This window comes from Protopterus annectens, chromosome 1.part0 (genome assembly GCF_019279795.1).
Source record: "Protopterus annectens isolate FY-2018-M chromosome 1.part0, PAN1.0, whole genome shotgun sequence".
NCBI lineage: Eukaryota > Metazoa > Chordata > Ceratodontiformes > Protopteridae > Protopterus > Protopterus annectens.
Window position 1 is genome coordinate 1886251100 of NC_056725.1, and position 16413 is coordinate 1886267512.

Genomic DNA, 16413 nt, shown 5'->3' on the forward strand with positions numbered 1-16413 from the left:
TACAGCAACACTGTCTCGCTATGTTAAACGAGTTTAACATAGCGAGGCAGCTTTAAAAAAGCAACGGAGATTCTCCGTTGCTTTTTTTAAAGCTGTCTCGCTATGTTAAACACATTTAACATAGCGAAACAGTTTATAAAAAGCAACGGAGATCTTGTTTTCCCCGTTGCTTTTTTCAAAACTGTCTTGCTATGTTAATTGGGTTTAACATAACGAGACAGCTTTAAAATAAGCAACAGAGATTCTCCGTTGCTTTTTTTTAAAGCTGTCTCGCTATGTTAAACCCATTTAACATAGTGAAATAGTTTGTAAAAAGCAACGGAGATCTTGCTTTCTCCATTGCTTTTGCCCACAGCTCTGATGTACTTCGTAGGCATACGCATGCGCAGTACATCAGAACTGCCGCAGAATACCAGACAGCTGTGAAAGGGTAGCAAGGATGCATTATACAATGCCATTATTTAAGAAAAGTAATTTTTTTTTTTTCTTAAATAATGTCATTGTATAATAGCAATAACCCACTTCTGGGTGTGGGTAATGCTGGATTTACCCACGGTTGGCCACTTGGGCTTTGCCCTCGTCGTGACCAAACCACACCAACCGTGGCTAAATCCAACGTTACCCACACCCAGGCGTGGGTTATTGCTATAATCATCAATAGTTGCGTGTTTTATCTAGATTTGATTTCCACGCTACTGGAGCATCAGGAAATCCGCTGAATATTTTATAAATGGGTAGAGGAATAAAAGAAAGAAAAATAACTCTGTGGGTAACTGCTTTTGTGCATATGCTTTCAGTTTGTTAAATTTTATTTCAGCCGTAAAAACTTACAACTACAGCTTCCATAGTAATCAGACCGGAAGTTTGAGTTACTACGTGTGACTTAGTACAGGAAACCGAACGGAAGTGACGGTAACGGTTGGATGAACAGGCAGTGCCACAAGGTTGAGTAATGTTGATTTTAAGAATCTGTCGGTGATCTTAACTTGGCATCGTTGACATTTTCTGTCAGGAGCTTTGAACCCCCAAGACAGGTGGGCTGCTTCTATTTGATAGCCTTATTATATGATGACTGAATGGTAGTCAGCTTAAAAGATGGGATCATTGATATACATTTACACGTTGTTGTGTTTGTTGCTGTGCAAACCGGTATCAGAAAGCAGTATTATTCGTCACTGTAATATCCGGAGCGTTGGAAAAGACTAGACCCTTGTTAGGAATTTTGGCAGGATAACAAATTATTTGGGTTGCTAGTAATTTTCATGCTTGTTTTAGTTAGTGCTTTTGGTTTATATATGTGAAGTATGCATTTTATTGAGGATGTTATTACTGATAGAAAATGTTTCACATTTCGATCTACAACCGGAACACCTGATGAGGTGATGATGTTTTCAGGTGCTACATATGAAAGGTGCTTTAAATGGGTATTAAGCAGTTGTCTTGCAGATATGATACAGTAGATCATTTACTCATTCATAATCTCTAACATTATCACTACCGTACATAATAAACACCAGGAATAGATGTAGCGTTGCCTCCATGGTGAAACTAAAGCTTATAATGAAAAAAATAATCAAGCCTCTGCTAAAGTGGAAAGACTGCCTTAGTAAACCGTTTCTTTTCTGGGACTTCTGCATTGCCCTCTTTTATTGTTTAAGTGGCATCATAATCAGAAAACTGCGTTTGTAAGCTTTTATTGGGGTATGGGGTGGCATTTCAGCAGTACTTTTACAGAGACTGAGTTGTATCTGCGTCCTATAGCAGATCAAGCCTCACCACATCAGTAAAATTAAAATGTTTTCTGTCAATTTTTTTTTTTTTACTGATGCCCAATTTCCTGCATAGTTAGCTCATTTCTAGATAACTATTGAGAAAGTCTATTTACACACTTTAAACGTAATTCATTGTTGCTTTACAACACTTTTTGACTGTAATTAATGGAGATGTCAATATTTTTCTTATCCAGATTCCCAGACAATTAGACTTTTTGTACTTGTATTCATCATTTTTACTTAAAAAGCAATATTCTAGCCCCTTCTATTTTTATCTCTTGTCAGAACTCATTTTCATTAGGGGGCCCAGAGAGAAAAGATTCAGTAAAGTTTTTTTTTTTTTTTTGAACAAATGTTTCATTAATCAAGACATTTACATTCATAGCACACACTTGGACTACAACTGAGACATAACTCATCATAATCCCAGTAATATAGCGAATATGTTAGGGGATAGATGTAATGTTAACTTCACTCCTCCCACATCTTTGAACATGTAATTTCACCTGAAATTACCTTAAAACAATTCTTAGAATCCCTTCTAGTGGCTGAAAAATGATATTTCTTTTTGACCAGATAACTGGCGAGAGAGATTATTAGATCACTGGTACAGTAGTCTAAGCTATTAGCGTTAAACCTTGCCAAGGGTATGACTAATTCACCAGCTTTTCAAAGTTTAAGGCACCTTTCACGCACTCTTAACTGCCAGAACTATTAACAGAGCTCCATATAAAATGTCAGTTAGAACACCAAAAACCTCAGAACTTTCTTGCTGCAGAAGTACACTCCTGTCGGTTTCATGATACTTGTGGTTGGCTAGTGGTGGCTGGGTAGATAAGTTCCTTTGGGGAAAACCTTCCACCGCTTTGTCTTTCTGATGAAAAATAGTGTTTTGTGAAATATATTATTTTTAACTTGGAAAATTAATTTTTTTGAGCTGTCACTACTTTTCGGGAAACATACAGTTTGCTCGCACAAACATTTACAGGTGTGTTTTTCTGTTTTTGACATGTTTTATACTTTTTAGTAGATGATGTATGAAAGGGAATTGTCCATGTGCTTTTGGGGGACTGCCCATTTGTTTTTTTTTCCTGAAATAATTTTTTACTTCTTCTGATGCATGTAGCTGAGTTTTCTAGACTTCTTTACCCACCTTTGAGTCTCCTTTCTCAGCAAATGCATGGAGCAGTTGCTAATCTTCTCAGTTCTTCCTTCCACTCTCTGCAAAAAGAAGAAAGTTGATAGGGAGTCTTTCGGTGTTAAGCTGGTTCTTTCATTGCCTCATGCTATGTCTGGACTTGGTTCCTCAGACTGTTCTTTATTTTCTCTCAGTTCCTCTGGTGTAGTGCCTTTAGATAGTAAATGCTGCGAGCTAGAGACATCCTCTGTATCTGTAGGGCTGTCCTCCTTTGAGCTTGGCAGAACCACTTTTGCCAGTCTCGGGGGAAGTTCTGCCACTTAGCTGACAAAGAAAGCTTATATCTTATATATGCTTTTTAATTTTTTTGTAATTTCGACTTTGTAATTTTAGCTGTTAATTTTCTGTACTGTGGAGCTGTTCTCCCTTTGCCTCCACTGAAATTGGGTTCTGTTAGGCCCAGTGGACTTTCCCGGTAAACAAAAAGCAAATAACTAACTAACTCAGGATGAAATGCCTGCCTTTTGTTAGTCTTTTTCCAGGGACTCCCTCAGGAAAAAGAAAATTAACAACATCTTTTCTCCTTTGTTAGTTTCTGTAGACAGTGAAGACTTGCTAAGACTTACTAGAGAATTATTTTTTGCTTTTAATTTGACTGACGTCTCCTCTGGTGGAAAAATAATAAGTGTTTCCTCTCTTTCTGGCTCTGTTTTTCTGTCAGAAGACTGGAAAGATTTCCCTGCAGAAGATCTATATTTTTCTGAGATTTTTAAGTAAATAAAGATGTATTTCAATGGGCACAAAGTAAAATGCCTACTTCCCAGAAAAGATACAGTATGATTTATTACTGTTGGATATTCCACAACCTACTTTCCCTTCTGTTTTATCTGCTTTTGAGGATGTTTTTATGACAGTTTGTAGTTTGTTTGGAAGCCAGAGCCCCCCCTGCTCTTGGAAACTCTGGCAGGTTATGTACAAGTTACCTTAGACTCAAAAATATCTGATTTCTAACCCGAAAGCAGACCCTGCAGTGATTTCATTAACTAAAACGTCTTTAAGAAGATAGATTGCTAATGCTAATCCCCCCCACAAGGATGGAAAATATTTTGACAGTTTTGGAGATTTGGAAAGAAAGTTTATTCTTCTGCCACTTTAACATTCAGAATTTTAAACTGACAGGTTGATATGTTAAAAATTTTACTTTTGTCTTTTGAGAGCATGAAACAGTTAACTGTTAACCTTCCTCCTTCTTGAGGTAAATAATTCCTTGGATGTTTGTGTTTTATCTGCTTCTCAAGTAATTAAACATTCCTTAAGTGTTCCTGTGATGCTGTTGACATTGTCTCATGAGATTTGCTTGGTTACAGTCTCAAAAAATTGCCTGATGTTAAGACTGAAATTTTAAATTCTTCCCTGGACAATGAGGTCCTTTTTGGTCCTTTTGCAAATGAGGTTCTTAAAATATTTGATGGGAGGGGAAAACTGATTTGAGGGGTGGGACTTTTTTTTTTTTTTTTACATCGGCTCCCATTTTTCAAAAAGCAATTTTAGCAACAATGTGGCAATCAATTGGATTTTACAAAGTAATGGCAAGGAAGCCCCAAAAAGAAAAAAAAAGTCTGTTAAAATCATGGACCATTAAAAAAGCCAGGAATGGCTATTTGCCTCTTCAGGCTCCCTCCCCTTCCCACCCTGGCAGTTTCTACATTCCCTATACCTTCCGTTGTGGCACCAGATTATTTAAGACAAATTGGTTGTGATTTTGCGAAAGTCATCCAGCAAGGATACAGTTGGCATTGGGACTCCTTACATCTTTTTCAGAGGATTCCTCCTTCTCCAGCAAACTAAATATCTATATTTTTCATGTTTTTGAACAAATGTTATTTCAGGAAGTACCAAAACCAGTGCCTTCCTGCCAGATGGGCAAAGGGTTTTACTAAAGGATTTTTCTGCTGTCAAAAAATAAGTAAACTTGGAAAGCCAGAGCTAGGTCTCACCTTTCTCAATCTTTTTGTCAAGGTTTCCTTTCTCAATATTTTTATCAAGGTTCCAATATTCAATTTTTTTTTTAAAACAAGAAACATCTTTATTAAATTATCCCTTATGACACAGGCAATCATACATTTATATAAATAAAAACAAACCATATTGACGTAATCTTAGTTGCAAGCATTATACATGACAAGCCATATTGACATAATTTTAGTTGTAAACATTATACATCATTTGTAATCTACCCAGTCATTGTCAGTCAAACATTACATGGCTCATTCAAATCCTGACTTGTTTTAAACCTCATTCCTCCCCTGTATTTCTTATTCCCACAATTCTCATTTTTTCTATGTAATTTGCTCCTACCCTTTTTTAAAGATCCCAATTCCAGTTGTTTTATCTCTGTTACTATGCTCACTACTTCCAATACAGTTGGTTTGGACTTTGATTTCTGTTTTCTAGTAATTGCTTTTTGGTAGGCAGCCACCATAATTAGACTCAGCAAGGACTTACTATGTCTAGGCAGTTCTGATGCTGTATCATAGCTCAGAAAAATAATTTCCTTTGATGCACCAATTTTCTCACCCAGCATCTCTGATAGAGTAGTCTGCAAGGAATCTTTAAAGTCTGCCAATTCATTACACTACCAGAATATGTCCCCAATTACTTCTTTCTTCCTTATCACACCTCCAGCATTTGCTGTTTACCTGAGGAAAAATTCTCTGGAGTCCGGGGTATAAAAATACCTGTGTAAACATTTCCAAGCAAAAATCCTAAATCTTCTTGATTTTGTTGCATAGTGGGGAGACCTACATACTTCTTTGTGAATCCGTTATCCAGTCTCTCCTCCCAGTCCTTTCTAAACTCCTCTGATTTGATTATTATAGTATCTATTTTATATGCTTTACTAATTATTCCTTTTTAATGGCAGCTTCTGTTCTAGATGCTACTAAAACTCTACCAGTCCTGGCCTTCTGTTTAGGGTCCCCCTATTTCTTTCTGTTTGCCTATACTCTATCAGTCCTTGATAGGGAAGGCACCTCTAACTTGCAGTCCAAATAAATTCTTGGCGTCATCTTATTCTGTTACCTTTCTCTGTCAAGTTATTTGCTCCCAATACTTTGGTTCCTTTGCCAGTTTTCTCCAATACATTCGAGCCCTCTTTTGCCTGTTGTCTGTATCTGTATCCCTAATTGCAGTCATCCATATCACAGAATCTCCTTCCTCCATTCCTGTGTTGGCTTAGTTCTTAGAATACTTTTTGCTACTTAATGAATGTAATATTCTGTATTGTTATTGTTATTCTCCTTAAAAATCTTCATGCAAAATCCCAGTCTCTCCTTGTTTTCTTGAGTCCCCCCTATTTCATTATCATCCCTTTCCACTTGAGTTGCAGGTTTCTGCTTGTGCTATGTATAAGAGTCTTAACTGTGTAGTTCTGAAATACCCCTTGAAATTAGGTAATCCCAATCCACCTTGTTCTGTTGGTAGAGTCATCTTGTTCCACTTGACTCTTGCCATCTTCCCCTCCCAGATAAAATCCTGTAGCTCTTCATTAATTGCTATCCACACCTTCTTGTCTGGTTGATAAAAATATGCCTCACCTCAGTGTATAAGACTAAAAGGACTAAAAACATTTTAACTACGTGTATCTTACTATCCAAATCGATGTAACAGAGCTTCCAATTTCTCAGTTTTTGTATTAAATTTGTTTAGTCTCTTCCCACATATCCTTAATTGCCACAGTGGAATCATTTTTAATCCATATTATCATGTCTCCATAAATATGGATATTGCTGAACAAATTTGTGTGTAGGGACACCATTTACAAGTGTTGCCTTAGGTTTAGCTTAATGAATTTTGTATCCTGAAAAGGTATGAAACTGCCTCAACATGTTCCACAACACTGAAATGTCATTTTCTGTTTTTATCAGGAATAAAATAATATAATCTACAAAACAAATAGAGGCAGTTTTTCTTGCCTACCATAGCAATTATATCCTTGAATTTCTGAGCCCCTTATTTTCTTTGCCAATGGTTCTAAATGTAATGCAAATATCAAAGGGGAATGAGGACACCCCTGCCTGGTTCCTCTTCTCAAACAAAAATTATCAGAGAGAACCCCACCCAATTTAATTTTCACCTCTGATTCCTTATATAGCCTCCTTATCAACCTTATAATTTTATCAGGGAATGCAAATGCTTCCATTGCCCTGCTCATAAAGTCCCAGCTTACTGTGTCAGATGCTTTCTCTGCATCAAGACTCACCAACAACAGTAGTATTTTCTTACATTCTACTTCCCTCTGGATCGTCAGTGTTCTCTTAATGTTGTCAAATGTTTGCCTCCCCTCCACAAAGCCACATTGATTCATATGTTTTCAGTTTTGGCATCACGTTTACAATTCTATTAGCCATTATAGACATAAACACTTTATAATCATGGTTTAGTATTGAAATGGGCCTGTATGAAACTGGATCTGATGGGTCTTTGCCCTGTTTAGGTATTACAGCCACCACTGTTTTCTTCCAGAATGTTGGTGCTTCTCCTACTCTTAAAATACTGTTAAACAAAACCTTCCAGATCAGTTTTTCCCTCCTAGCTTCCAAACTTCCACAGGAATACCATTTGTTCTTGGAGACTTTCCTGTGGATCCCTTATGCCAAATATTTTCCAAATTTCTTCCAGAATCTACCCTCCTTTGTTGTATTTTCCCTTCCAGGCCCCCAGACACATCTTCACTGTTGCAAATCAAATTCCAGTCCTCACCTATAAGTAATAATCCTTGCTGAAAGCTTATTGTTTCCCCCAGAATTTTCTTACACTCCATTATAGTAGTTTTACGTGGAATGTAAATATATCCCAGTATAATCCCCCTCCCTTGCCAGTAGCCCCTTAGTAATGGTAGATTTGTAGTACTATATGTTTTATCCTCTTCTATCACTATTGGAGCTTTTCTTGCAGTTAATACAAGTACTCATTTTGTCCTTTGTCCCTGGTATTCTGCTGAATAACCATCCCGCAAACCTTTCTTTGTCAAATGCACATGTTTAGTTCTTTCCAAGTGTGTCTCGTGTAGCATAGTTATTTGCACTATACATTTTTAATATAGTTCACTACTCTTTCTTTCTTGTATTTATCTGTGAGACCATTGATATTTAAAGACATTACAGAAAGCATCATTGTGTTAAAAAGTTATTATTCCGACCTTTTATGTTTAGCAACTTTTTGTTAAGTGTCTAGCTCCAGCTTTTCTGTTACATGCATATACTGTTTGGTAGGTAGATAATTTATAGAGTTGTTTCCTGTCATATCCATTTGAGCCTATGTCACATCTTACAAAACGTTTTGTTTTATTGAAAGGTCTCAAACAAAAAACAAACCCACTTCCAATACCCCCTAAAACTTATTAACTTAATACTAACACACACAACTATGTACATCTTATTCAAATATTGAAGTTTTACCGTCCTAATAGGAACAAGTGTTCCAAACTGATAGCCACATTTACAAACTTGGGTTAACCTAGAAGAAATATTATCCATGCAAAGGTGCATGGTACAGCTTGTGCTTCTACTAAGTGCTGTCTGGTTCTGTCTTCTCTTTATAGCTCTTCCAACTGGGAGAACACTTGAATGCTTTCAGGAATCATTATCTAGCCATTTCTCTTTATCAGATTCCCTCCATGGAGACATGAGAACCAAATACAAAGTTGCTACCAAAAGCATACATGTATATTTTTTATACTATTAAGTGTTCTTTTTCATTTACTTGCTTTCTCTTAAAAATTGTTACTAGATCAAGATAAAGGCAGTAATCCAGTCATTCCCCTATGCAATAATGATAAAAGGATATCAGTTTTATTTTGTCATGCTCTTTTGACCAGACTCTTCTTTTTTTACATTGCAGTGCCTAAATTTCTTAAAACTGAAAAAGGAAAAAAGAGAGCTGTAAGGAGAGGGGAAAAAACAGGATCACCTGAGTATATTAGTATCCCCATTACACTTAAAATAATTGAGAAAACTTTACTTTATAGCTTGGAAAAAAATCATGCACTATAAAAATATTTACTGTTAAGAAAAAAAAATAGTTTTACATACAGTTAACTTTCTCTCTCCTTTTTCCCTCTTCTAAGTATTTACCGAACATTAATGACATGAGGTAGGAGTTCCCTACACGTTTAAGAGTCAAAAAAGTCCAGTATTTCCAGATTTTCTTGTTCTTTCATGTTTCATAAATATAATTATTGCTTTGTAATGTCATATTTGTCAATTTCTAAGTTACTGGTTTTATTTCTGTTCATCTCCATCTTCTGAATCTTGTCTCTGTTTCATTTCCAACTTACTCTCCATTTCTTCTAGTCAGCTCTTATCTATTTCATACCTCAGTTTTTGTTGGACAAACTTTTGTATTTCCTCCTCAGCATGTACAGTATCAACAACTGATTTTGTTCCTCCAGGAAAGAATATTTTGAAGATAGCTGGATATAGCAGCTTGAATCTCACTCCTGCTTAACGACGTTCCCTGAATAGTGGAATAAATTTACTTCTCTTTTGCCTGATGTACAACCAGTGATAATTCTCCACAAACCCTCTGCTCTCTCTCTCTCACTTTTAGTACTTTGCCCTTTTGCCACAGTTTTGTCAGAGTCAGTGCCTGCAGGTAGTATTGCATCTTTACTATTAAAGGTCTAGGGTGCTTTCTCATAGCCAGGTTTGGAGCATACATATGATGTGCCCTTTCAATTAACAACTCCTGCTGTGGAATACCAGTCCAGTTGCTTATGTGTGCAGTCATAAAATTAACACACACTGTTCCTTCCAGCTACTCTGGTATAGCAGAAAATCTTGGGGTTTTCCCTACTTGCTCTGTCCTCTAATTCTATTGTTTTGTTTGAAACCTCTCTTCTTGAACAATCTCGCATTCAGCCAGCCTTTTCTTCATTTTGACCTCTGATTTTTTGCACTTTTATCACTTCATCTGAATATCTGTTTAAAGCTTCTTACAGTTTTCCAGCCTTTTATTATCTGAGTTAATATACTCCATCAGTGTTGTGTTTATTTTAATTGGGTCTGTGTGCAGTTGTCTTGTATTTTTCTCTAGGTTACTAGAAATCATGTCTGGTGCTTGCACTTCTTTTTTGCTGAACAGCTGCAGTACTCTTCCCAGTCATTGTTTTTCCTTACCTTTTGTAGTTTTTTTCAGGTCCTGTGTATTTCTTTTTTCCTGGCATCTGGGCAGTGTACTTACTAGCCAGTTACTGAAATTTACCTTTAAGTCCACTGGCTTTCTCTTCTGAGTTTCTGTTTTCACCCTGAAAGAGCCATAATTATGCTCTTACTCAATGTGCAGCCATCTTGGAAGTCCCAACATTCAAACTATTGTCCCTTCAGATTCTGTTACCTCTTATCTTCTTACTAGCTTTTTTGGTAACACTAGTTTTAAAAGACGCCTATCATCACATTCCCATTTGCAAACATTTGAGACTTTTCTTAAGATTTTTCTGTATCCGGCTTACACTATCAGTTCTGTCTCACCCTTTGGATTATCCTCTGCTCTAGGAGTGTTCACAAAGCTTCTGGTTCCAGTAATTGCTTATTGCAGACTTCAGGGCATTCACATTTTTTATATTTGGACGATTGTCTTCTATTTGTATATTTGTATTTTCCATTTGTCAAGCGTCTTTGTCAAGTGTTCAGAAACTCCTCAGATTGGGGTTTCAAGTGAGCATACAAAAATTATCTCCCATCATTATTACAGAAAAGTTTTCATTGGATGTCTTTTAGATTCTGGCTTGGGAAGAGCTTTTTCTCCTCTCAACAATGTTGAGATGTACCAAGAGTTCTTCCTGAGCTCTTCCATCTAATTTTTGGTATCTGCTAAGGAATTTCTCTGGGGTTCTGGGATACATGGCCTCTGTGATTCTTATTATTGTCATGGCCAGACTTCATATGAGGTAAATTCAGCGGTATCATATCAGTCTGGACTCAACATCAGCACCCCTTATTTTTACAGATTCCAGTCTTGGGGCTTGTAAGAAGGAAGGTACGGTGACGGGTGGACAAGTTCCCTCTCATTCTAGGTCCCCTTTTGTTCTTTTTGTCTTTTCTTTAGTCTGTCACGACACATGTTTCATTCTTTATGTGTGAGGGGTGGGGGTGGGCAGTATCAAAAAGAGTGAAAGCGCAAGGTCTGTGGAACAAACAGGATGGACAGAAGCACAGCAGTGTGAAAGAGAGGATGGCAGTAATAAATGGTTTGAAATCCCTGAATCTTCTCTGGTCTCCAGGACCTCTACAAGTTATTACAGACAACATGACAGTGATGTGGAACTTAAACTGTGTGTATCCACCTGATCTTTCCCCCTTTGCAGACTTGCAGGGATGGCCTGGGAGGTACCAACTCAGCTCAGTTTGACTATCCAGGCTTCATACATTATGTCAGAGCAAAACATTGTAGCAGACAGGCTAGCAGGACCAGGACAGACCCTCACAAATGGAAGCTGCACCTGGGCTGTTTTCGAGTAATTGAGCCAACCATGGGGAACACCTCAAATAGATATGTTTGCCTCCTCTTAAAATAGCCAGTGAAAGAACATTTTTTCAGGATTCCTTGCAAACAGGCCTGGAAATGGAGAATGTTCCTATATGCTTTTCAGAAGCAGGACAGTTTGACCCTGGACGATTTGACTCCAATGCAGTTGTATACACTTTCATGTTTAAATGTACATTTATTGTTTTTGGGAATACTTAGTGGACAGTTTGATCCCGGATGATTTGACCCCAAATAAATTTTAATAATTAGTTTTTCTGTATTATTTCATTAATGAAATCCACAATAATTAAACTGATAGTCTTTGATTTTAAAGTATATTTTATTTTTTATAATGTTAATGTTTATTTAATTGTTGTTTACTAGTTTCGTAGGTGGCAGTAGTTAAATTTTCTATTAGGTTACTATGTATTTTGCATGCAATTTTTTTTTTTACTTGTCCTTGTTTTTCTTTTGGATTTAAATATTTACTTTTTATCTGAGGATTATTCCTGTTACATGTCTTTATATGGTATATTTATTTGATATTTTTTATTTTATATATTGTTTTGATGTTTTTATGGGAATTGTAACTTCTGCATACCTTTTCTTAGTCACTACGTGTATAATAAACTAGTTTATAAAATGGCCTATAGGCTCCTGTTTGCTTTTTAATCTTTTGGTTTTAATATGTATTGGAATGTAACTATTCATGCACTTTACCTGACTTATTTGTCATATTCATTTGTGTTTTCATAAAATGATTACATGGAAATTCTTTTTTTGTTTAACTTGATGTGTGCTTTTGCAGGTAGTTTGTGCTTTTCTTTTAATTGACTCTGATGCACACCTTTTATTATTTTCTTCTCTGTAATATTTACGTAAAATGTCGCTGTAATACTTAATTATATATATTTGTACTCTATATTTGTATAGTATTTTATATAATGTATTTAGAATTAGAATTTAGAGTTATTTTCTCTTTCTAATGTCGCACTTTCTTATTATAAAGCATAGCTATGGAACATATATTTTTCTCATTTCTTTCCTTAACTTGTTATTTTTTGTGATAGTGTCATCAAGTTAAAATATGTTGTGTTTATCTGTTGATTTATTGTGTTATGGTGTTAACCAGTGATGTTTTGCTTAACCGGAAATGTTCAAATGCATTTTTTTATTTTGTGGTACAGTTGTGTAATGAAATGTGCATATTCATTACATATCAGATTAGATACTACATGCACTTTTTTATTATAATTCTGAAGTATTTCTTTTTAAATTTTTTTTAACAAAAGCTGGTAAGGTAATATTTTGTGGGGTCAAAAGAGCCATCTTTTGGCCATTTTTGCTTGTGTACCCTTGGATTTCCCCATTTTTTCCTGCCTTCAAGTGAATCATTTTTTGAAAGGTGTTTTACATGTTCATCCACCTAGAAAGCAGGAGGCACCTCTTTTGCATCTTAACTTTGTGCTTGAAAAGTGGACTCTTGCATTTGTACCAACTCATCAGACTGATTTCAAGTTTTTTACTGTTTTACTGATTGCTCTGACTTCTGCAAGAATGGTAGCTGAGTTACAAGCCCTTGTGGTGAGTCAACCCTACCTCATTTTCACGAGAATAAATCCTTTTAGTTTCGTTATTTACTTTGAGTCACTCCACTAGTCATCTTGTTTTCTTCCCAGAACTCATACATGAAGGAGAAAGAAGTGTTCAAAGTCTGGATGTCCACAGGCAACTCAGATACTACTTGGTCAGAACTTAGTCCTTCAGGAAAGTCAATGTTTGTCTGCTGTGAAGGTAGGAGAAAGAGACAACCAGTGTCAAGGCAGACAGTTTCAAGATGGTTGTCTCAAGCGATTTCTTTTTGTTCTTAGCATAATAAGTCACTTCCGGGCAGTCTGCCAAGACTTTGGCTTCTTTTGTGCCTTTCTGGAAAGAGGTGGACTCTACAAGTATTCTAGAAGCATCAACTTGGTTCTCTGTACCTGGTTTTACAAAGCATTACAAACTGAATTTATTTTCCAGATCCAGAAAAGAGATTGCTAGGACCATTCTGAAGGGGCTCATGAATTCTTAATATACTTCCTAGATGTTAGTACGCTGTGGTAATTGTACAGCTTAGGCTACTTCAACAGTGTTCTAATGCTGAACATTGCATAGGTGTGCAAATAAAACTTAACCGTACCAGTAGATGTTTTAATGCAGCACTGTTGCAGTAGTCATACCCTCCCTCCACCCCCTTGTTTGTTTTTTGTGTTACCAGTTGTAGATATTTTATATGCATACCATTGTGTATATAGTTACAGTTGTTTTACTTTTGCTTTCCTTTCAGAGCTGTTGCCTTCCTTCCTTGGACAATAAAACTCTGAAGCTTACTGCATTCTAACTGCCTTTTATATGATGCTGTTGGACCATGTGTAAGACATCCCTAAGCTTTGTAAAGCAAGTTAAACAAAGTACTACTTTGGCTACCTTTTAAGGCTCGTCTTGAGGACTGGGTGGGTGTAAACAAATTACACCTGTGTTTTTATGTAAGCCCTTGCTCGATTTGGGAGGTAATTAGTAGTAAGTGTTTGACAATAGTGGCAAAAACTTTTAAGTTTGTCTTGCATAAAGCTGTATGTAGATAGGCATCTTATCATCCCCATGATCACTTGTCTTGTGTTATTCCTGTGCTCCTTTACTAGGCTGTGTATTATCATGAGTGCCAGGTGTGCACAGTCTGTGCCTCTACTTAAACTGTTCAGACTCACTAACTACAGGGATTTATGCCTGCTGCCTGGTGAATAGCCACTGTGACTCTCCTACACAATCTCCTGAAAATGATAAACTTCTTTGAAAAGATTACAGAGGCTGTGGACAGTGGCCATTCTTTGCACATTGCTTATCTTGACATGGCCAAGGCTTTTGACACTATCCCCCATGCTGTTATTATTGACAAATTAAACAGTCTTAATCTTAATGTCAGTCACTACATTTATCCATTGGATTGCAAATCGAGTAACACATTCCTAGTAACCATTTCTGAACATGACATTTTAACTAGTGAGGTACTGCATAGATCAGTGTTGTTTTCTCTCCTGTTTTGGCATGTTTGCTTAAGCTCAAAAGTTTGGTTCGGTAAATTTATTTAAATTGTATTTATTTTTTCATCTATATTCTTTATTTGTATTTGATTAAGAGTTTATATGTGTGTTCTTTTATTTCTTTATATATATGTATATATATGTGTGTGTGTGTGTGTGTGTATATATATATATATATATATATATATATATATATATATGTGTGTGTATATATATATATATATATATATATATATATGTGTGTGTGTATATATATATATATATATATATATATATATATGTGTGTGTGTGTGTATATAATATATATATATATATATATATATATATATTTTTTTTATGCTTAATTGTTTGGCTATTTAATATATGGGTGTGTAGAGATGCACATACTTTTCTTATATCTTTTACAATGTGTATTTTTTATTGAGCTGTGCATTAGAATGTAAGTATATAGTGGGAGGGTTGATATGATTAGTAGCCCTGTAATTGGATGAGTCTGAACACATGACTTTGCCTAATGCTTTTTAAATGAGTTGTACGAGTGGTACTTTTATCTGAAGAAGTTTGGACATTGGGTCTAAATGAAAAGCGCTTCATAATAAATATTTTGTACTGTCGGCCTTTTGACATCAACTGGGTAGTAGTTAGGGCTTTATCTCTTTACTCCAGCATAGAGTTTGTAATTCCAGAAATTATCTTTTAACCAAGATTTAGTGATCTCTGGAACTCAACAAAACACCAACTCCCGGAATCTCTCCACACCACCGGTATATAAATTACCAAATAACCCAACAAAAGCACTGGAACCATCAAGAACATGAAAGAAGTTCAAAGTGCATCTCTTCTTTAGTGAAATAAATGTATTGGTTAAGCGCTTTTGTCCATACGTCAACAGACTTCATCAGAACCAAGTTATGTTACAGCACTTATTCATTTTTAAAAGCAACAGTTAAAGAAACATGCATACTCATAAATGCTACTAAAATATATCATAAAAGACATAATTAAAATAGTGAATGTATAAAAATTAAGCCACTAAAATTCATATTACAAAAACTTTTTAACAATCAGTAACAGTGGCAAAGTGTAAAAAAAAATCACAACCAATAAAAAAATTCATTGCCAGTAAAAGTCTTATGGATGTGAAGCAAACCATTAAAAAACATCAGGCCACCTGTGATCTTCTCTTCATCTCACTATAAATAGAAATACTATTGTTAAGATGTGGGGGTCTAGCAGCATTGGGCATAATTGCCAAACCATTTTCTGGTGTAATAAAAGATTTTTCCAATCCCCACCATATATATTAATTCCAGTCTACTCCAAAATTAAAAATTAGAATAAAAGCACAACTCTTCCAGTGACATACCAATGCACTTTTATCCTCTTGTTTTAAAACACTATAAATGTGCTGATAAATTATTTTGTTCAACAAATTCTTAGTTTTGCTAATATAGAAAGCTGGACAAAAGTCAGAGCTAACCAAATAAACCACTGCATTGATTTCTACAATTCTGCAGTATTTACCTTTTTCCTTCATTTATTAATGTTCTTCATAATACCAGCCCCATCTTCCGTATCCATGTAACTACATTGTTTTCATCTGCCACACTTCTTGGTCTTAGTATCATCTCTTTCGTGTACATTTGGCACTGGTCTTTCTCAAACAGTTTTTTATAGTATTCTTTTTTTTCTATATATGAAAGAAAGGCCTTACCTCATCCTGAAAACTGACAGTTCAAGATATTCCAGTATACTCCAATAGTCCTCAATAACTTTCTCAATGTTAGCCTAATTTAGGGAGAACTGTGCAACCATTGCCTTGTCATATTTTTTTTCTTGGTCATTCCTATTAACATTACCCCCTGTCACATTACTGACAATCTCTTTTGTCAAA

At 35.8% G+C, this 16413-nt stretch overlaps 1 protein-coding gene across 1 annotated transcript in view; it reads left to right on the forward strand.

Annotated features, from left to right (window-relative positions):
- Positions 1 to 900: 900 nt before the first annotated feature.
- The window catches only part of LMBRD2 (LMBR1 domain containing 2), a 1695734-nt gene continuing 1680221 nt past the window's right edge, over positions 901 to 16413 (forward strand). Inside the window, exon 1 of the mRNA XM_044069969.1 lies at positions 901 to 1034. The gene's annotated coding sequence lies outside the window, so the exon portion shown is untranslated. The remainder of the gene's footprint in view (positions 1035 to 16413) is intronic.